Raw genomic sequence first — 21,611 nt, 5'->3', positions numbered from 1 at the left:
AATTGAAACCAAATGTTTCAAAACTTTAAATGAAGGGAAAAAAATTCAGTTCACAAGTATTTTCGAGATTTTGACATTTCGTCCTGATTTGACCTAAGAGAAATTTTTGTACTCTCTACAATATTCACAGAATGGAAATATTGTTTCCCACCAACTCTAGACTGCAATGGAATCAAAAAAGAAAGTCAGACTAGTATACATTTATGGGTCTTCCTCCCACCCTGCTTCTACAATTTCTATAGTATTAGCCAAAATTTAATTTCAAAGGCATCCTGCTATCGCTTGTACTGGTGCTTTTGCAAGAATCACTGTGCTGGAGAATTGGTCAGCAGAACAAGTGTGTCTGAATAAATAACTTGTTACACTACACACAGGAAACTTGTACACTAAAACCTAAAGCAGAGTAATTACTCTGGAGATCAGTTGTCCAAGTTTTCTGCAAGTGAAAAATAATTTGTTCCTCATGTACAAATGTTTGACTAAAAGTGTTCTTTTCTCTGTAAAATGAATAGAGTCTGTAACATATACATGTCTCAGTTAAAGGTAGACCCAAACCAAAAAAAACTGGACCCAGATCTTCTTGATTTTTGGAGAAGTTTGGATTCAGCTTCTGTACCTGAACCCATTTTAATTAGAACTTACAGTCAAAATAGACAATTCAGGCAAGGAGCTTTATTGCTAAAGCTGGTTGGGAATCTTTCAACTAAATGTTTTTTTATAGGAAAATGCTAATTAATCAAAACCAGAACTTCCCACAAGAACATGAGTTTCGAAGAATTTTTCATTTGATTAAAAAAAATTGAAATGTTTCAGCAATGTTGGCATCCCACTTTGACATTTTCTGAATGAAATATTTGAGGTTTTTGTTTGAAACCATTTAAAATATTTTTATAATATAAAAGTTGAAATCAAAATGAAACGTTTTGATTGGCTTGAACCAAATTTTGTGGGGAGGGAGAGTTGTTTGCAAAAACTCTCATATCCTCCCAGAACAGGAAAACTATTTCTTGCCCAGTTCTAATTATTATCCCTATTTTACACAGGGGGAAACAGAAGCACAAAGAGATTTACTAATCCCAAATCTCCTGGATGCCAGTCAAGTGTCTTAATGACAAGACTGTCCTTCCTTTTAATTCTCTTAAATTCTCTGTTTACAATAAATCCATGCATGTGCAGAGATAATGATGTTCTTTAAGTGGGGGGGGGGAGATTTTTATGTGAGATCCTGTAAAAGCTAGGCTTTAATTTTCATCCTTAGAAGCCCACCTGCATTTTATGTTCCACAGCAGCAAAGGAGAAAAGCTTCAAGCTAAAACTCACATGAAAAATAGTCAACTATCTGCAACTGTCAGGTGCTAGCTGAAGAGGTAGAAGTACCTCTTTTTATAGAGCTATACGTAGCCAATAGTAATAAATCATTGCCACAGAATGGGGCTTAGAACAGTGGTGATTGTCACTAAAAGTAAATGACACAGTGACTTTGTAAAAAACACTGAAAGGGACTGGAAACCGAACAATAGGATTTTCTCTGTCTGTGGGGAGCGGGGGGAGAATAACATGTCCTTTTAAACCAAGGTTGTCAGTCTTAGAATTCTAATCCCCATGTAGTTTGTTGAGCCAAGATCACATATGTTCATAGCAGTCATTTGTCCAGCTACTCAGGATCATATCAATTATGATGCCAATCAGAGCAAAGCACAGCTTGGGCCCAAGTCTGTACTGACGTCCGTGGGACTAGGTGTGGAGTGAAGTGCTATTCAGCATGAGTAAGGATGGCAGAATAGTCCTCTGGAAGGTTTTCATGCATCACCTCCATCTGAGCTGGGGTGAGTGTCATGATAGAAATAATTATTATTCTGTCAGAGGGGCAATTCCTGGAGTGGAACCAGTCAGAGCATTAGCCAATAAATGCTTGTCCGCAGTACAATGTCCTTCCCAGAAGATCATTTCAGGACTAATGACATTCAAACTGTCACTGGTAAATCAGTTTGGTGATACTGTAAGGCATGAAGACAAAGGGCAATGGAGTAACATCTGTTTACACCAGTTGAAGATCTGCCCCAAAATATCTACTCTCTGGCTCGAACACCCTGTGTTCAAACTGTCTTTACTGGTTTCTTTGTCACCAGTACCCGAAATGTGGAGATTCTCCAGGATGACAGAATGGGAAATGTTCCTTGCATAGTTTCCACTTTTAACTACAATTGGCATTTAAATATTTCTAACTTTCCCCCTTCTTTTTGGTCCAGTAATGGCAGAGGCAATCCGAGCTCAGTAGGCTTGGGAGTGATGGAAGACAGAGACTGCTATTGCTAATATTTTAAAATCACATGTAAAAGCCTTCCACGCTCATTTCTGCGCCTGGAAGGCTCACAAGATCAAGCCTTCCATGTGTGGAAATGAGCGAGGAAGGTTTTTGCATGTGTTCCTGTACCTGTTAATAAACATGATGTGCCTCCAGAGCTATTTTTAAGATCTGGTATGGTCTTTTACAGGTATGGATTGTCACCTATCTTCATTAACACCTGTGCTGTATTAAAGCTGCCCAGAATGATTATGATAAAGAGAGAGAAGTGCTCATCAGACATATTCTGTTGTCTCCTATTTATTATGCTACTGTATAGATTATGGCAGACTATGATTTATGATGACGTGTGACTGCTGTGACTATCAAAACTGCAGATGACAGGTGCAATATATGGTTTAAAACAAACTTTTAAGCTTAATATGTTACCCAAGTTATGTATATGAAGGAGGCAATAATGCAATTCTGTGGGAACAGTAGTTATGCTACCGTAACACTTTGCACTTCTCTAGCGCCTTGCATTTGAAAATCTCAAAGTGCTTTATAAATGTTAGCATAAAATTAATGATGATAAATTGGGAAGGGACATTGGCTTAAGCCTTGAAACATGGACGTTCAATCTTCTGTTATTAGAGATCAAGATAAGACCTAATACAGAGGGCAGATGGTCCATACCTGACTACGGTGGGGTTCTTATTCCTTCCTCTGAAAGCAGTTGTACTGGTCGCTATCAAAGATAGGAAATGGACCTTTAGTTTGAAATGATCTAGCAATTGCTATGTTCCATTTCTGCATCTGAGTATCAATTTTCTAACACAGACAGCATGAAATCCTGCCCCTATTGAAATTAATGGGAGTTTTGCCATTGATTTCAAATGGGGCCACCCATATGGATTCCACGCATAACATCTGAACGTTGAAATAGGTTAAGTAATGCACACTTTTCAGCGGGTTGTGGAATTCTGTGTTACATAGAGTATGACCAGACTTTTTCATCTCCATAGTTGATTGAGATTTGCATATTTACATATTTTAAAATGGGTCAGAGAACTAGGTGCATATTTTCTATCCCACAACTTAAAACCCCTTGCAACATTTTCTTATGCTTGTTCCTGAAGTATGTTGGCCTTGACCCTTGATTACTTTAAATTCCACGAGTGGACATCCATTATACTGTACCATTCCCATCTTTATCAAATGACATTGCTTTCCCAAAATTATTCCAGTACAATTATCATAATATACTTTCTAGAGAGATCTTATATTTTTGCTAAGGTAAAAGGGCTTCTGAGATTTAAAACAAAACAAAAAATCCTGAAGTATGTGAAGCCCTGCCCAGTTGAAATGTGCTCACTCGCACGCTCTTTCCCTCTGTCTACATGGCTTCTCTATCCTATCCAATGATGATGCCATGGCATTGTGTGGTGTTCAGTGGCTGTACAGTCCGAGCCTTGAGGAGCAAGATCTTGACTGTGCAGGCTCCCACTGAGGACTTGGCACAATGCTTGGCCCCTTTTTCCCCGGTCAGTTGTTTTGGGGTTTTTGTGTGTGTGTGTGTGTGTGTGTGTTTGCATCTGTTTTCCTTAAGGCATTTACAACCTTTTTTGATCGTTGTTCTCCATTCGGGTCTGTGCTTGGCTATGTCTTCTGAGTTACCATGGTTTATGCTGCATAAGGTCTGATTCCACTTAAAGGTGTCTTTGAATCATTTGCAGCTCACAACAGAAAACCACTGTGCAACAGCAGACTCCCCAAATTCTTACATGACATGTCCCTCTAAGCTCAGCTTTGAGGGTGATTAACTCAGTGCTGGGTGTGTTTTTTGCTTTTTCAAGGATGTTAATGTTTGACACTTATCTTGCCAGTGGATCTTCAGACTAGAGCAGAGACAGCACCTATGAAATTTTTCATGTTGCTTACTGTGTCTGAAGTAAACGGTCTGTGCCCTATAAAAGGGATGCTATCACTGTTGCATTGTATATCATCCTTTTTATTGACTGTTTGATGGTATGCTGGTTGAGTATCCTATATCAGTCTTTCAAAAGCCTGGTTTGCCTTTCATTTTCTATGTGATATGTTTTTGATCCAGGGAACCATCACTTGAGTTGGTACTGCTAAGGTATGTAAAGTGATTGACGCTCTTTATTTCTATACCATCAGTGGTGGTGGTTGTCTCAATGGTAATGGTCGAAGGAACTGGTTGGACGAGTTTGCTCTAGGTTGAGGGTGAATCCAAACTGTTCGTTTGTTTTGCCCCTGATAACCTATTAAGGATAAGCTGTAGGTCACATTCACTATGACTAAATAGAGCACCATCATCCAAAAAAAAGGCTTCACATAGGAGTTTCTCAAGAACTTTTGTCTTTGCAGTAAACCTTTGGGGATTGAAGAGTTTGCCATCAATTCTATACCTTATGTAGATGCCCTCTTTGAGGATTGTCCATTGCATAATTCAGAACAGACCAAAAAGTTCAGTGCTGGCATGCAGCTTTGTTTCATCCCATTAAGTATGGGAAGTGGTTTAGAGAGGCCACCATCTGAGAATACTAGACCAGTTATATCTTGAGGAATTGAAGTATAATGTTAATTAATTTGGTGTGAAAGGCAAACTTTTCTAGAATTTTCCAGAGGCAATTTTCTGCACACAGTGTTAAATACTACTTTTTGGATCAATGAAGACAGCATACAGTTCCACGTTTTATTCAATGCCTTTTTCCTGAATTTGTCTCAATAAAAATCATGTCTGTTGTAATACAACCTGATCTAAAACTGCATTGGGTCTCCAGTAGAAACATCTCTAATACTGTTCCGACAAGCCAATTGAGCAAAATACAGGCAGGGATTTTACTATCTACATATAGCAGGGAAAGACCCCAGTAGTTACTACAATCAGATTTGTTGTCTCTTTTTGTATAGCAAAATTAGGATTGCATCTCTGAAGTCCTGAGGAATTTTATTCTGCTTCCCAAATGTCCTTAGTGATTTCATGTAGATAGTTGACAGTTTTGTGGCCTGCAGGTTTAAATATTTCGGTTGATGTGCTGTCTTTTTGTCTGGTGATTTACCTGATTTCATCTGTTTCATTGCTTTTCCCCCCCCCCACCCCACTGCATCAATGGAGAATGGCTGGGTGATTTCTTCGTTGGTGGGTGCTGAGTAAGTTCCTCTAGTACCTATGGGGAGATGGTTGAGTAGTTCCATGAAGAGCCGCTGCCACCCATCTTTCAGAGACACCTCTGTGGTCCTTGTTCAGAAGGATCTGCCTCAATCTCTTGAGTGGAAACGCCACTGTACAGTCTTACTGACCCGAAGCATTCAAATATCATGACTCAGGCCTGAACAAATTATAAATACCTTTTAAAATCATGATTTTTAAAAATAATAAATGGTGCGTTCTTTATGGATCCTGAGCCTTTGGGGTGCACTTGGGTCATGTTTTCAAGAATTTTTCCTGGACCAGGACTGTCCGTATTTTTTAGAAAATATTGAAAAGTTGGGATTTGCATGCAGCCGGATGACTCCAGGGGCTGTGGTTTCAAACAAAAGCCTCAAATATCCTGAGACTGGTGATAAACCTGCAGGAATTGGTAATGCTGTCTCGATCATACAGCAGCAGCATAACTGTGGGGTTTGCCTCTGTTCAGAGGCAAGGTTCAGTAGGCAGCAAAACATCTTGTACTTAAAATGGAGGCTCTTTGGGGTAGGAACCATCTTTTTGTCCTGTTTTGTACAGCTCCTAGCACAGTGGGGTCCTGGTCCAGGACTGGGGCTCCTAGGCACTATGGTAATACAAGCTGTAAATAATAATAATGTCCTAAGGCAGATTCTCCACCTTGCTGCACTTCCCAGTGGGTCCTTTGGGTGGCCCGAAAGGAGCAAAGGCTATCCATATCCCCCTAGATAATGATTCTCCTGGCCTGGGGCAAACACCATTACACAGATGCCAAGTTTCTGATCTGCTGGGGGTGCTCTCACCCCCCTCCCCCCAACTTCACCCAGGCTCTGCCCCCACTCCACTGCCTCCCTCAAGGCCCCACCCCCACTCCGCCCCTTCCCTACCCAGTCCCCCCCCCCAGTGCCTCCTGATGCCATGAAACAGCTGATCCGGGGCAGGCGGTAGGTTCTGGGAGGGGGGCTGCTAATAGGTGCTCAACACCCACCATTTTCTCACACACACACACACACACACACACACACACACACAGGGTCGGTGCCCATACCCCATTGGTGTAGAAACTGCATAGCTGGCTCTTAAGCTTTCCTTTCCTGCAGTCTCCAGATCAGAGAGTAAGTCAAGAGCAGGAGGGAACATAACCAGCACGCGCCATGCTCCAGCTATTCTCAGCGGGTGAAAGGTCCCTTGTGAATTGTTGCCAGTTGGTGCGGTGTTAGAGCTACCTGCACCCCAGGCCAGGCAGAGAATCAGGGAGTCAGACTTGTCTCCACAGTACCCCTCTCCTGTAGCACCCAACAAATGCCAGGAACAGTAGAGAATCTGACCCCACTTTGGGGGCTCCGAGCACCTCCTGCAAAGGTGGCACAGGTTGTTCTATTAAAAGAACCACCTGTGATTTGTCCTCTTTTGACTGGAGTGTGCGGGCGGGCGGGAGGGGGGACAGAACCGTGCAAAAGCAAGACAAATTAGCAATACAAATTCCACAGACAAAGCACTGTTTTTTCTGTCTGTGTTCATGGTGAGGGGATGCTGTGCAGTGATTATGATTAAGAAGTGTCACAATTAAATAATTTTAACAGTATCAGAGAAATTAGAGCTTACAAAGATCTATTAAATCAAATTTTTCCCATCACCTGCCAGTGGAGGATTGTACCTGATCGTGTATTTTTAAAATGCTTTGTCTGATCCATTGTTCTCATAGAAATAGTTTCATTTCCTCTACATTTTAGTGATCTGTGATGCCTGGCACATAATTACTGATGTAGCCACAAAGTACAACAGATCATGGCGATAATTTATCAAGTTAAGATAACCTGCTCTTGCACATCTGAGACTAGCAGTGTGCAAGGTAGCTGCCAGCTTCTAAATTACATATACTTTAGTTTTCCTCATTCATGTGTGTAAATACTGCATTGTTGTAATAAAAAGAAAAAAACCCACAAAGGTTAGAATTTTAAAAACCTAACTGAGGACTTCACAGTCAAATCCCAGCTTTCTGTCAGGAGTTACAAAGAAGCAAATAAACATAGAAGGAATGTGGGCTCTAAAGAAGAGATTTAAATCCTCGGAGAACTGACTGATAGATTATTTTATTATCCCTCCAAAGAACATAATATATTCTTGGCATGTCATGCGGTAGATTATACAATATTCTACCCTTGATCTGTGAACAAAGCTTTCGTTGACATTCATTGGGAGCTTTTATTTGCAAAGCAAAGGGAGGGGAAGTTTAGCTCCACCTTCAGGAACCTATATAGACAGCAGGAACAAGCAGCTTTAGCTTTTGAAACAGACTTCAGGGAGGCTACTTTCAAGAGTAAAATACGCAGTGTGAATGAGGATGGTTGGTCAGGGTCCAATCATACAAACCCCTAGTCCTGAGAATTGTTTTTTAAGTAGGATGTTGTCCATTGAGTTCAAAGGACAGCTCACTCCAGCAAGTGTAGTGGCAGATTCTGGCCTTTTTATTTTCATGTCAGTAGAATTGAGTTTGAGGAAGTTTTGGTTGTGAATCCAAATCTAAACTTGGTGGCTTGCACTACTGACAAACCTGAGCATTCAAAACTCATGAGTCAGGGCCACACAAAAAACATGAGCTTATAAAAATAAATGTAGGATCCATTTATTTGCCTTCTGTGGGGTTTTTTTTTAAGCCTTTGCTGTTGCTGTTCCCCAGCTTTACTCTGCAACCTTGTATTCTAGAAACATGTATTTGTTTGCTTTTTTTTAAATGAAGTCTGAGAGTCATGTCTAGTCACATGACTACAGGAACTGAGGGCTTAAGAAAAACATCACAAGACTTTGGGCAACACTGGTCTTGAACCTAACTTTTGTCCTTAGTTTGTGCCATTTTTGCACGAATGACAGATGAAATCACCCATAGTAGGGAAGGCGGACAGTCCAATGGTTAGGGTACTCGCCTGGGGGTCAAGAGGCCCAAGTTCAATTCCTTGTTCTGTCACAGGCTTTCTGTTTGAGCATTGGTGATTCACTGTGCATCAGTTCCCCCGTCTGTAAAATGGGCATAATAGCACTTCCATACCTCATGGGAGTGTTGTGAGGATAAGAACATTAAAGATTATGAGGTGCTCAGATGCTCCAGAATTGAAGGTCACATGAATACCATGGATGGATGGATGGATAGATAGATTCCTTGGTTGGCCTGGGAGAACCACTTCTGCATTGGTCTAGATGATTACTTCTTTGTTTATTTCAGGGCAGCCAGATTACTAATAACTGCAGAACATCATAAGAGTAATAATTTATTTCCAATCTAATCTGTCTACAGTTTACGAAGAGACAATAACTCAGAGACAAACATCGGAAGTAACCTTAATCAGAATAATTATAAGGTCAACAAACAGCTCAGTTATTCTGAGAAAACATTCAAATAACTTGCAGAATAAAAAGCCAACTGTATATGTTATATACAAATCTTAAAAAGAAAGAAAGAGAAAAGTCTAATAAACCAAGCCAACTCTAGTACGTTGATTCCTAATCTCTCTGTTTTAACTTAGTTTTGGGCTCCACCGATCAGAGAATGACTGACTGAGAAGAACTAGACCAGTGGTTCTCAAACTTTTATACTGGTGACCCCTTTCGCATAGCAAGCCCCTGAGTGCGACCCCCTTATAAATTAAAAGCACTTCTTATGTACTTAACTCCATTATAAATGCTGGAGGCAAAGCGGGGCTTGGGGTGAAGGCTGACCGCTCATGACCCTCCATGTAATAACTTCATGACCCTCCCCAGTTTGAGAACCTTCCAAGTGCATCTAGATCTGGCGTGGTCCAAGTTTTTGGATGAGTGCTACGTTGGGAAGCATGATTGAGAGAGGACTCTGTGTTCAGAGATGGATGTGATAGTCCCAAATCACCATTGTGTTGCAGTGACACATTGCAGTGTTGCAATGCTGTGATGCAAAGGGGGGTGTTGCAGAGTCCCCCTGACCACAAGACTCAAATCTACAAATTAGTTGATTCAGCTTTTATGGATGCAAGTATGCCAATCAGAAAGTACTTTCAGATGTTAGTAACAAGCAGAAAAGGGGGAAGGGACCGGTCCTTTTCTTGGAGGATCAATACCCAAGAGAGCCACCAAAGATGATGAAGAGGGGACAAGGGAGGCAGCCATATTTATGATCTTCTCTTTTAAGCTTTTCGAAGAAAGCACTTTCTTCTCTTTAAATCCTCATTCTCCCTGTAAAAATCTACCAAGTGAGTTTTCTTTGTAGTTTTTCCACAGAGAGAGGTCTTTTGATTCATAAATACGTCGTCATCCCTGGAGGGATGGAGAACTCCTTCATATTTTAATATTTAATGAACTAATGTTTAGTTCCAAGCAAGGGGGAGGAAAAAAGTGGACTCGGAACACTGCCTAATAATAAAGTCGGGTCTGAATAGCAGCATTATTGTTCATGTTTATTATAGTAAAGCTTAGGAACCACCCAAAAACAAGGGCCCATTGTGCCAGGCATTATAGTTCCACTCTCATTTCCACCAGCTGAGAATCTGGACCAAAAGATCGCCTCCCTATGAAAAAACATTCTCTCAGCAACTGAGTTTCACTAATGATGAGTGGGTTGAAATACCCTCAGGTACCATGTGTCTTTTCCCCATTAACTGTAGATAGTAAAAGGGAGCAGGTGGTGAAATTGGACTCAGTCACATCTATACAAGTTGAGGTAATGTTACCCAAAGGGAACAGTCTAGTGGTTTCTTTCCACACAGCTGGGCATTGGTTATTATAAGTTTTCCAGCTCTTCACTGCAGTGAAGGAGAATCTGACAGGCAAAGTGATGGTTCCTATTTTGTAGCCATGGGATTAATTTTCAGTTTGTTTCCTTGGTTCGGGACTCGCTCTAGGTTAATGCCTCTTTTCCATGGTCCCTTGTCTGCTTACATGAGTTCTATTGCTTGCCTGGGTGAGTTTTAGCAGGTAGTAGTTCCAATTAATAATAAAACCACATCAAATTTACATTAATCAATATCTCTATATGATACTGGCTTTTTAATATTAACTCTCAGCAACTTGCAGAAATTGAATACAGTCTACAGTCCAGCACATTATTTTAGGACCAAACCTGCCCTGCAGCTCAGAATCCAGGTAACCAGTGTTCAGTGGAAGGATACTTTTTGATCCAGAGGGAAGGGAATCTACACTTCCCTAGGGAGAGTGACAAATGCATCTGTTTGGACAGATTGGGCCCAAAGTGACAGCAGAATTTGATCCCCTATTTTTGAATGAAACCATTCCTACAAACTTGGGCCTAAACCGAAGTCCAAGATCTGAACACCTCTGATGATTGGATCTGGGTCCAACCTTTGTCTCCACTGCTCTTTTCTGCACAACCCTTTCTACTTTCTCTGGTAAAGACGTTGCAGACCTCAGCTAGTGGCATTGGCCTTGGCGGGAGCATTTCAGTGAGAGTTGAACATTTTCCAAATTTCTATTAGTTTTTCAAAACTTCCATGAAAACCGGTTGTTTTCTGAGGAACTTAATAGTGTGGCTGACATTTTTTTCCTTACAATTCCTTTCCTCCCACCAAAAATGTATCTGTGTTTTTCTGCCCAGTCCTGTGATGAACAAGGCAAGTTTGAGAGTAACTTATTTTATTTAAATAACAAGAACTAAATTCTCAAGAAAGCACAGTATTAATGCTGCAGTTATCTAGCCTGTCTGTATTCTCTTCTTGGTCCCTGCAACTGGTTCCTGTCCCTTCATAGCATACTGAGATTTTTTTGTTACTCTGTCTCTTTCCTACTCATACTTTTTGTTCCAGAAGCTGTCTATAAATCAGCAATATCTGCATATGTTAGTGCTGGTCAAAAAATTTCCATTTACTTTTTTGATGGAAAAATTAGATTTTTGACAAACTGAAAATTTCCACTGCTTCCATCAAATTTTTGGATTTTCCATTAGAAAACTAAACTTCTTTTTGTTCGTCGCATTTTTCCTTTTTTGTGTAGGTTTGGACTGAGTCTGTTTTTTGTTTTTTTGGTTTTTTTTCAGCTGACATTTTTTAGGTTTTGATGAGAAATTGAATTTTTTTAACTAAAAGACACTTTCTAATCTGTAGTAATAAATAGATAACATTCCAACAGAAAGCACTCAATAATATGTAGCATAGTTACTGGATCCTGTATAGGGCTGCCACCCATCCAGGATTTACACAGATAGTCCGGTTTTTGGCTTTTGTGTCCAAGTGCCATTTAGGGTTACCAGGTGCCCAGGTTTCAGGGACTTGGCAACCCTAAATGGTGCCTGGACCAAGAGTCCAGATACTGTGGGGTGGGGGGGAAGGACCAAGTAATTAACCTGTGCCAGCCCCGGCTCAGAAGGGGCCGCCACCTACCTGCAGGCTCCTTGAGAGGATCCAGTGAGTGATGGGGGGAGGAGGAGAGGAGTGAGCAATGGGAGAGGGACCTTGGGGAAGAGGCATAGAAAGGGGTGGGGCCTCGCGTGGTGGAGTGGAGTCTCGTATATGGGGCGGGGTAGAGGGAAGGGCCTTGGGGTCTGGTTACCAGCAATTTGAAAAGCGGCAACCCTAATCCTGTAGGACCAATAGAACTTGCTATGCACAGCAAATGGCATCCTGAGCAGCTATTTACGTTGAATTCTTACCATGTTTGTCTCCTCCACGAGTTAGGTCTTGTCTTTCAGACTGTAAACTCACTAGTGCCGGGGTTATCGTTGTATTTATACAGCACCTACCTCAGAGGGGTCCTGCCTTGGTTGAGGCCTCCTGCAATATAAGTGCAGACTCTATAGGTGTTACTCAGTATAAATGATTTAATAACATTTGGGGTGACGACAAGGTCAACATTGTGACTTCACTTCAGGACAGAGAGGCAGCCATCCTGACTCTGTCTTCTTGACTCGGACAAAACTTCCATTGAATTGGGTGGGAACCACATCAGCTGTGCAGTAAGCGGGCTCAATTTCTACGGGGTTCCTTTCTGTGGGATTCAATGGAAACTGTGACTATGCTGATTTATTGGGAGTTGCATCTGCTTATTCCAGGGCTGACTTCAATCCATTGACTTCAGTGGGAACATAAAGTTGGCAGTATCGTGCCCTTTGTTTGAAGACAAATAACTCTGATAATTGATGAAAGCAAGACAGGGAAATGGAGATGCATAAAGTCCCTTTTATAAGTAGAATCGCTGGTATTTTAAAGGGTTTCCTGGTGTGACAGATTCCCTTCAAGTACAACAAAGTCTATCACCCCTTTCATTCAGTTCTTCAACTCAGGAGATTGAGTACCATTTTATTTCCTTTATAGAAAAGGACAGGATATATGAAATGTAGAATGTGGGGGGAAAAGTTGATTCCAAAAGCTACCACGTTTATCCTGTGTTCTTTTATCTCTAAGCAACCATGCAGAGATTTTAAACATCTGATTTCAGTTTGTTTTATCTATTTCTCATGTATCACCTCTGCTTATGCTTCCCCCACCCCAGACAAGGTGAGTTTTAAAATGTCTTCCTAGGTGGACCTTTGCTCACTTTCGGGAAAGAAACATATAGGGCTGTTATGTTCACAGCAAACTCGCAGAGAAGTTAGAATAGTCTTGCTGATTGTAATCCAGTGCTACTTTATTTCTTAGAATTCAGGATGATGATACACAAAAACCCAAAATCAGAGAGAGACAAAGCAGACTACTCCCTGAAACAGAGGCACAACTCACCCCAGATAACTCCGGTCTGGCTGGGTGCAGATTGACTGCTGCTAGGCCTAACTCACATGCTTCCCTACAAGTCCCCTAGCCTGCAAGCAGGAACAGGAAAAATCCCTGAAATTTAAAGTGCCAGCCTTAAATAGTTTTAATACACCACAAGGGGCCAGATTGTGAGTCCCTTACACACACTGAGCAGTTACTCATGCAAGTCAGTCCCACTGAAGTCAATGAGATATGTGGCCTAATGTGAATAAAGAGTTAAAAATATACTAGAGCTTTGCTTGCAATATATTTTCAGTTGCTTTTCTCACGGCCTTTGCCTTGGTTCCTTGATTTTGGTATTTTTCCTTTTTCCCCATTTTTTACTTATTTATATTGTTCGTTCAGGCTACATCAGTTGTGCATGTCTCTTTATGGAAATTACCGCAGTGTAATGGGCTTTCCTAACACAGAATACTATTAAGTGCAAATGCAGCAAGTCCCATCTTCAGTGAGGAAATTTTCCCCTCTTTGGTTTGGATGTCCAGTGAAGCATTAGACAGCAGTTTAATCATTATTACTGGTGCTGCAGTGCGACTCTCTGGAGGAGCACAAAACTGGAATGAAAAGGAACTGACATAATGAGTCTGACACAGTTCAATAGGGAGATATTACACCAAAGGTAATGAGTTCCAATGATATGTTAATGTTATTGTAAGAAATTATACCGGTGAAACAAAGTGGCTTTGTGTGTATGAAAAGGAAAAAGTTGGCATTTTCCCAGGAAATACAATGACAGGGAAAGAAAAAGGATGGTTAATCAACCCTACTTTCCATTTACTGTCCTGCACTCTTTGGATTTGTCGGTGGTTAATTTATTTATTGTGACAATGTTCTCAGCTGGGAACAAGGAAAATATTTCTCTATAGGAATTAATGTTTGTATTTTGAAAATCACTGTATTATCGAAGGAAGAGGAATTATCCAGAAAACTACTTGCACCAATTACATTTAATAGATAGATATAAAAATAAAATAGTACAGATTTTTTATTATATATCTATATATGTGTATGCACACACACATAGAGTATGATTTATAATCAACTCCCTTTCCTTCTACACCTATATATTGTACTTTGGGCTAAATCCTGCATTCACAGACTCTACAATCCCAATGTCCTTCACATGGTGTAAAATAGCATATTTTGGCCCTCCATTGGTATATTTTGACATACCTATAACTGTAGCCCCAATTCCAATCTAAGGCCTGATCTGCACTCGGGGTGGGGGGCAAGCTAAGTAGGTCTAAGTTCCGCAACTTCAGCTACGAAAATAGCATAGCTGAAGTCGATGTACTTAGAGCTACTTACCGCGATGTCTTCACTGTGGTAGGCTGACTGCTGACGCTCCCCCATCGACTCTGTCTATGCTTCTTGCTCCGGTGGAGTACCGGAGTCGACGGGAGAGTGCTCGGCTGTCGATTTATTGAGTCTTCACTAGACACAATAAATCGACCACCTCTGGAGCGATCCAGAGGGGAAGTGTAGCCATGCCCTCAGTTACAGTGGTGAAAATTTGAATGACTCCAGTGACTTCAGAATCTGGCCCCATAACTCCATAAGAATATATGCTATAGATAGATGTCTACAGTTTTATACATATTGATTTAAATCTTGACCTTAGTTACACCCATTGAGTCAATGAGGTTGAGCAAGTCTAACTGAAGAAAGGGCAAAATTCTCTATTGATGTAATTTCATTGACCTTGATGAATTTACCCCAGCGGAAAATCTGGCCCAGGGTTTTGCTCACAGGCTGTGTGGGGGTACCGGGAAAGTGATAGCTGGGCAGTGAGCACTGTCCATTCTTACCACTAAATAGTATAGTAGTTGAGAGGTATTTCAGCATGGTTTGTTTGTTTGTTTTTTCATTGTAAGTCTCCATCTGTTGTTCTCATTGCTAGAATCTCTGTTGCTACTGGCATATTTAGAGTTTCAAGAAGCTGTGCATAATGAACACAATGTGGAATCTTCCTCTAATTAGTTGCTTTGATAAGCATGGCTCTTGACTGTGAACTCAGTCACTTCTAGAGATCACTCCTGTGAGGGGAGGTCAGTGGACTTGCAGTAGGTGCAGTAATGGATGTTTCCGATGAAAGAGGATTATTGGGTCTGGCTTTCTCAACTGCTCGGGGAGAGGGGGGAATGTAACTAAAAATATAGCTTCTATTCCTGTTTGGAGTGTTTGCAGCTAAGAGGGATAGTTCCTATAAAAACAGGCCTGGCTTTACATATCCCCTACTGAATTGTGAGAAACAGCACTCTGGCTTTAAACATAATTTACCTGAGGGCCTCAGTATTTCACTGGATAACCAAACCATCTAGTTCCACCATCTCTAACTAATCTGAAAAGACGACCACTGTTCTTCTCAAGGAGTCAGCAACAATCTCTCTGATGCAGAAGAAAAGGTAGAGAATGCCACCAGGTTCAACTTCTGACATATATAGACTGTATGAGTCCAAATAACCATATAAAAGCATGGCATGAATCAGATGTTACCAGTACAAGGAAGTTTTGATTGCCCCTATTTTTCAACTTTCTATTAAACCCCTCTAAAGTGGGCATGTCAATGCTGTTGAAAAGTCTGTATCCCTACTTGTGGGGCTTATTAATAAGAGAGCATGGTAAATAAAATTAGTGAAAAGGTTTTGGAAAGAGAAGTTGTGGTCAAACTTCAAAGTATTTGGATTTCACATTCGGTTTCAATAAGCATCTAACAGTTCTGATGCTTCTCCAGAATTTACATTGGGGTTCTACACGTTTTTTAAGCCAATCTCATTATTTGGGGGCCCCCGACTCATGATTTCTGAAAGCTTGTAGTTGGCAATACTGTAGTCTGTGATTTTTATTGCCATCCCTTACCCTTCATCTGTTTGAGGGCTTACAATCTAAAGACACAAAGCAAAGATTAGCTCTTCTCTATGATTGTACAGTGCCCTGTACAATGGGGCCTGCCAGAACTGATGGGGGCATTTGGGTGCTACCATAATATGTATTACTGATGATGATCTCCTGAGTGCTTGAACCATGAAGCTGATATTTTTCGCAGCTGGGCACCTAAATAAGCTCTGGCCTGATTTTTCCAAAGTGCTGATCCCCCATAGCTGCCAGTGTAGTCAATGGGTGTTCTGACCGCTCAGCACCTTGGGATAATGTGGCTACCTTATTTAACTTGAACGTTTTGGCTTGAGCTCCGGAAATCCTTCCAGTATTACATATGCCCCAAAGCGATGTTACCCCAGGCAGTCTCTACCCTAGGCCCTCTCTATTGCTGCTGTGAGTGCCCTCCAAGCTCACTACCTGAAATGACAGACCACTAAAAGAATTAGCTTAGCAGCGGACAAAGCACTCAAAGCCATCCTCCTAGCTGGCTGGCAAAGAGCACACATCCCTTTAGAAAGATTGCGATTTCTGGCCTTGTTAATGCCATCCTGCTTGAAAAATTTCATATGCTTAGTCATACTTTTTTGTGTAAATATCATGGTAAAAAGACATGACATTTTCTGGGCCATTCTTCAGTATTAATAAAAGATTCCAAGTACAGGGTGACCTTTTCACAAAGGATTTGTAAATGCCAAAAACTGCATAAAAATCTCTTTCTGAGGCCGACAGAATCTTCATAACTTAGTATTTATTTCTTAAATGGTGTGTTTTCTCTCCCTTTCCCATTCGGCTTTTATCTCTTTCCATTGAACAAATGTAATGAAATCAGCACCCTCAATAGCAGCAATAAAAGCAAAGAAGGAAATCCAACAATAAAATAATAGCTGGCATGGGGAATCGTTTCCCTGAGGAGCTGGGTGAATTAAAATAAGTGAACAAGTAGGGGACAGTATTGCTGTATGGAGGGTTTTGAACCCATCAGATCAACTGAAAGGGATGCCTCTTCCAGAGGGATGAATGAATAAATTAACAGATGCACACTGCTCTTTGGTCTGCATTGCATCACACTGCATTCATTCTCTTCCACCAGATCTCTTCAAGACTGTAAATTGCAGGCTCTTTAGGACTGAATTTGACATTTACTTTGGGGTTGGGAAGAAGGTTCTGACAGTGACAACTATACTTACAGGAGGATATCTATAGCCATCTATTCTTGTTGGAGTAACAATGAGAGAGAAACTCACTAAAAAGGCTGCACACCACTCTTGGTTTTGTATTGGACTTGTTCAGTCCTTTAGATTGCAATCTCTTCAGAACCACGATTCTGTTTGCTTGGCATGATTTTCCTACTGTACAGTCTTAGATGCACTTAATATTAAAAAGAAAAGGAGTACTTGTGGCACCTTAGAGACTAACCAATTTATTTGAGCATGAGCTTTCGTGAGCTACAGCTCACTTCATCATAGCTCACGAAAGCTCATGCTCAAATAAATTGGTTAGTCTCTAAGGTGCCACAAGTACTCCTTTTCTTTTTGCGAATACAGACTAACACGGCTGTTACTCTGAAACTTAATATTAAAAACAACGATTGTACACCTTTGGTATTCAAGTTACATACCTAGATGGAAACCCTCTTCAAGTAATCAGCACAGCTATACTACATAACACTTTAGGACAGGGACGTGAAAAAGAATATTGTGTCAAAATGAAACCTCGGAATTTGGGGGTGGGGGTGGTTTGGGTTCTTAAGTACATAAGCAAGAAACGAAAGAACAGATCTGTAAATAGATGTATGTTTCTTACTTAATATTACATATTACTTGCCTATCCTTGTTTGCAGTCGTCTTCCACTGATTTCCAGCAGCCTCTGTAAAAGGCTTTAGCTCCGTCCATTGTCTCCTGTGTTTATACATGACGTTACCGTTTTACTGAAGTAGTTAATCAACTGAAAGCAGCATTTGTGCCCCTCACTAAGATAAATGTAATTATTCTTAATTTACAGAATTCCATCAAGCTGTGCTCATTATAGAGGAGGTGGGAGATATTTCACAGATCCTGTTCTTGGTCAATGCCCTACTGTCATGAGAATTGCTAAAATGGCATTGTTTTAATTAGTGTGTCATGGAGAAAGGCCTGCTTTTCCTTCTGTTTTGGAAGTCTTGGCTGGCTTCTCTGTCCTTTGACCTGCTTTGTTTGACTTTTTAATCTTTCTGGTTAGAAATGCCGCTTGTTTTCACCACCCTGCAGCCATGTGAGCTTCCTGAAACTCATTATTTTCAGGAGCACCTAATCTGACTGTAATAACATGGTTTTGGGTTGAAACCTGATGTCTGAAGTCACTGGAGCTGCAAAGTGCGTCAAGGTGCCTCTGTACCTGGATGGATCTCAGGGATGTTGCTGGGGTTTGTTGGTGACTCCACGCTCAAATGAGAAGCCTAGCCTCTTATCTGGGTGGAGATGCCCCCAGCCATAAGTAAGGCTATGATTTTGTCACGAAGTCACAGAATCTGTGACTTCAGCCCCAGTGGCAGGGAGCTGTGAGGGACCCCCACCACCTGAGGCAGTGGGCTTCCAAGCTCCCAACTACCATGGGCAGCGGGGGTACCCTATAGCTCCCAGCCAATGGGGGGGAGGGCAGGGGACCTGTGCAGCTCCCCATTGCTGGGGGGAGGGGCAGGGGATCCCCGCAGCTCCCCTCCACCATGGTGGGCAGGGGGACCCTGGAGCTCTGAGCCCCCCCGCCCCACAGATGGTGGGGGGGGCCAGAGCTCCCAGCCATCCCGCAGCTGCGTAGTCCAGTCCCATTCTATCACAGATACTTTTAGTAAAATTCAGGGACAGGTCAGGGGCTTCTGAATTTTTCTTTATTGTCCGTCACCTGTCTGCTACTTTTTACTAAAAATATCCAGGACAAAATCTTAGCCTTAACCATAATAAATGAGATCCAGCGGAGTGGAAAGCCACTGCTTCCATAGCAAAGCAACTATCTACACTGGTACATAGTGCAACACCTTCATAATCTTGGTTACTCTAGGCTGAGCGAAGAATGCACAGCGGAGGATAGACAGCTGAGAGAGCAGCCTCATGCCCCCTAACTGAGCTCAAACACCATTTTCATTCCTCCATGTGTAATACATAGTCCAAGTTAAAAGCAAAGAGAACGGTTTCATATCCATTCTCTTTTTGAGCTGGTCAGATAGACCTTACGCTTGGTTAGGACATCTAGGTTTTTCCATAAGACATTTAATTAACAAGAGAAGCATTGAGGTTTACGTTTAACAGGGGAAAGAAAAATGGCAAGTGATACGTATCTGCAAAGTGGCTGATGAACAGGGTAGCAAAAACTGTAACCGTGCAACGTTTATTTTTAGGTTTATGTTGCAGTTTGCGTGCAACGTTTATTTTTAGGTTTATGTTGCAGTTTGCGTGCAACGTTTATTTTTAGGTTTATGTTGCAGTTTGTGAAGGAGCCAAAGAGATTTGGGTACCTCCATCCCTCAGTGGGTACAATTTCCAAAAGCACTTAAGTGTGGGGCGGTCAAGTCACTTCGATGCTTTCGAAAATGTTATCCATTGTGCCTTTGGGGGGGGGCAAAGTTTTTTGGGGTTGGTTTGTTTTTTTTTTTAAGTGAAAGAGGAAAACAACCCAAGGAGATTGTGCTGCTCAATCTCTTTAAAGATGCCACAAAGGTGCTGAAGCACTGTAGCTGGACAGCCTTATTTGCTCATTTATATAAAAAATGAGGCAGCCTTAGTTGGAGTGCTATTGAGGAATCTCAAACTCAAGATGCTTTTACTCTGGAAAATCATAGAAGAATTGGGTTGAAAGAGACCTCAGGAGGTCGTCTAGTTCAACCCCCTGCCCAAACCCCAACTAAATCATCCCAGCCAGGGCTCTGTCAAGCCAAGCCTTAAAAACCTCTATGGATAGAGATTGCACCACCTCCTGAGGTAACCCATTCCAGTGTTTCACCACCCTCCTACTGAAATAATGTTTCCTAATATCCAACCTAGACCTCCCTCACTGTAACGTGAGACCATTGCTCCTTGTTCTATCATCTGCCATCACTGAGAACAGCCGAGCTCCATCCTCTTTGGAACCCCCTTCAGGTAGTTGGAGGCTGCTATCAAATCCCCCCTCACTCTTCTCTTCTGCAGACTAAATAAGCCCAGTTCCCTCAGCCTCTCCTCAGTCATGTGCCCCAGCCCCCCCTTATCATTTTCGTTGCCCTCAGCTTGACTCTCTCCAATTTGTCCACATCCTTTCTGTAGTGGGGGGCCCAAAACTGGACACAGTACTCCAGATGAGGCCTCCCCAGTGTCGAATAGAGGGGAACAATCACTTCCCTCGATCTGCTGGGAATGCGCCTGCTAATGCAGCCCAATAGGCCGTTAGCCTTCTTGGCAACAAGGACATGCTGCTGACTCATATCCAGCTTCTCGTCCACTGTAATCCCTAGGTCGTTTTCTGCAGAACTGTTGCTTAGCCAGTCGGTCCCCAGCCTGTAGCAGTGCATGGGATTCTTTCTTCCTAAGTGCAGGACTCTGCACTTTATCCTTGTTGAACCTCATCAGATTTCTTTTGGCCCAATCTTCCAATTTGTCAAGGTCACTCGGGACCCTATCCCTACCCTCCAGCATATTTACCTCTCCCCCCACAGTTTAGTGTCATCTGCAAACTTGCTGAGGGTACAATCCATCCCATCATTCAGACCATTAATAAAGACGTTGAACAAAACCAGCCCCAGGACTGGCCCCTGGGGCACTCTGCTTGATACCAGCTGCCAACTAGATATTGAGCCAGTGATCACTACCGGTTGAGCCCAACGATCTAGCCAGTTTTCTATCCACCTTATAGTCCCTTCATCCAATCCATACTACTTTAACTTGCTGGCAAGAATATTGTGGGAGACTGTAAAGTCAAGATATATCATGTCCACTGCTTTCCCCATATTCACAGTGTCGGTTACCTCATCATAGAAGGCAATCAGGTTGGTGAGGCATGACTTGCCCTTGGTGAATCCTTGTTGACTGTTCCTGATCACCTTCCTCTCCTCCAAGTGCTTCAGAATGGTTTCCTTGAGGACCTGCTCCTTGATTTTTCTAGGGACTGAGGTAAAGCTGACTGAGAGAGGCCTTAAATGAATTGCAAGAATCCTTGACAAATGCACCCTTACCTCTGAAAGGGCAGATACTCACCCATTTGAACATTAACCGCTCCACATGCCAAAAATCCCCGTTCTTACAAACGTACTTGGACGCACCAGCAGGGGGCATCTGGGAATGAATAGACTACAGGGCTGGCTTCTGATCTCGCTTACACCAATCTAACTCTTAGCTATGTATAACTCCCCTGACTCCCAACAGTGTCTTGTGACTTCCCCCAGTGCAAGTGAGATCGGGGCAGGCCCAAACTTACTCTGATAAGAAACGCCTGTCCTGCTTGCCCGTTTCTTTGACACCAGCCAAACTGTCATAGAGCTTTTTGCCGCATGATGCACACTTCAGCCGCATTAACATGATCCAT

At 42.0% G+C, this 21,611-nt stretch overlaps 1 protein-coding gene across 2 annotated transcripts in view; it reads left to right on the top strand.

Annotated features, from left to right (window-relative positions):
* The window catches only part of EXO5 (exonuclease 5), a 491,361-nt gene that overhangs the window by 403,437 nt on the left and 66,313 nt on the right, over positions 1 to 21,611 (top strand). The gene's annotated exons all lie outside the window — the stretch shown is intronic.

Source organism: Lepidochelys olivacea, assembly GCF_965140295.1.
Source record: "Lepidochelys olivacea isolate rLepOli2 genome assembly, chromosome: 17".
Classification (NCBI taxonomy): domain Eukaryota; kingdom Metazoa; phylum Chordata; order Testudines; family Cheloniidae; genus Lepidochelys; species Lepidochelys olivacea.
This window is presented reverse-complemented; position numbering and strand designations above follow the sequence as displayed.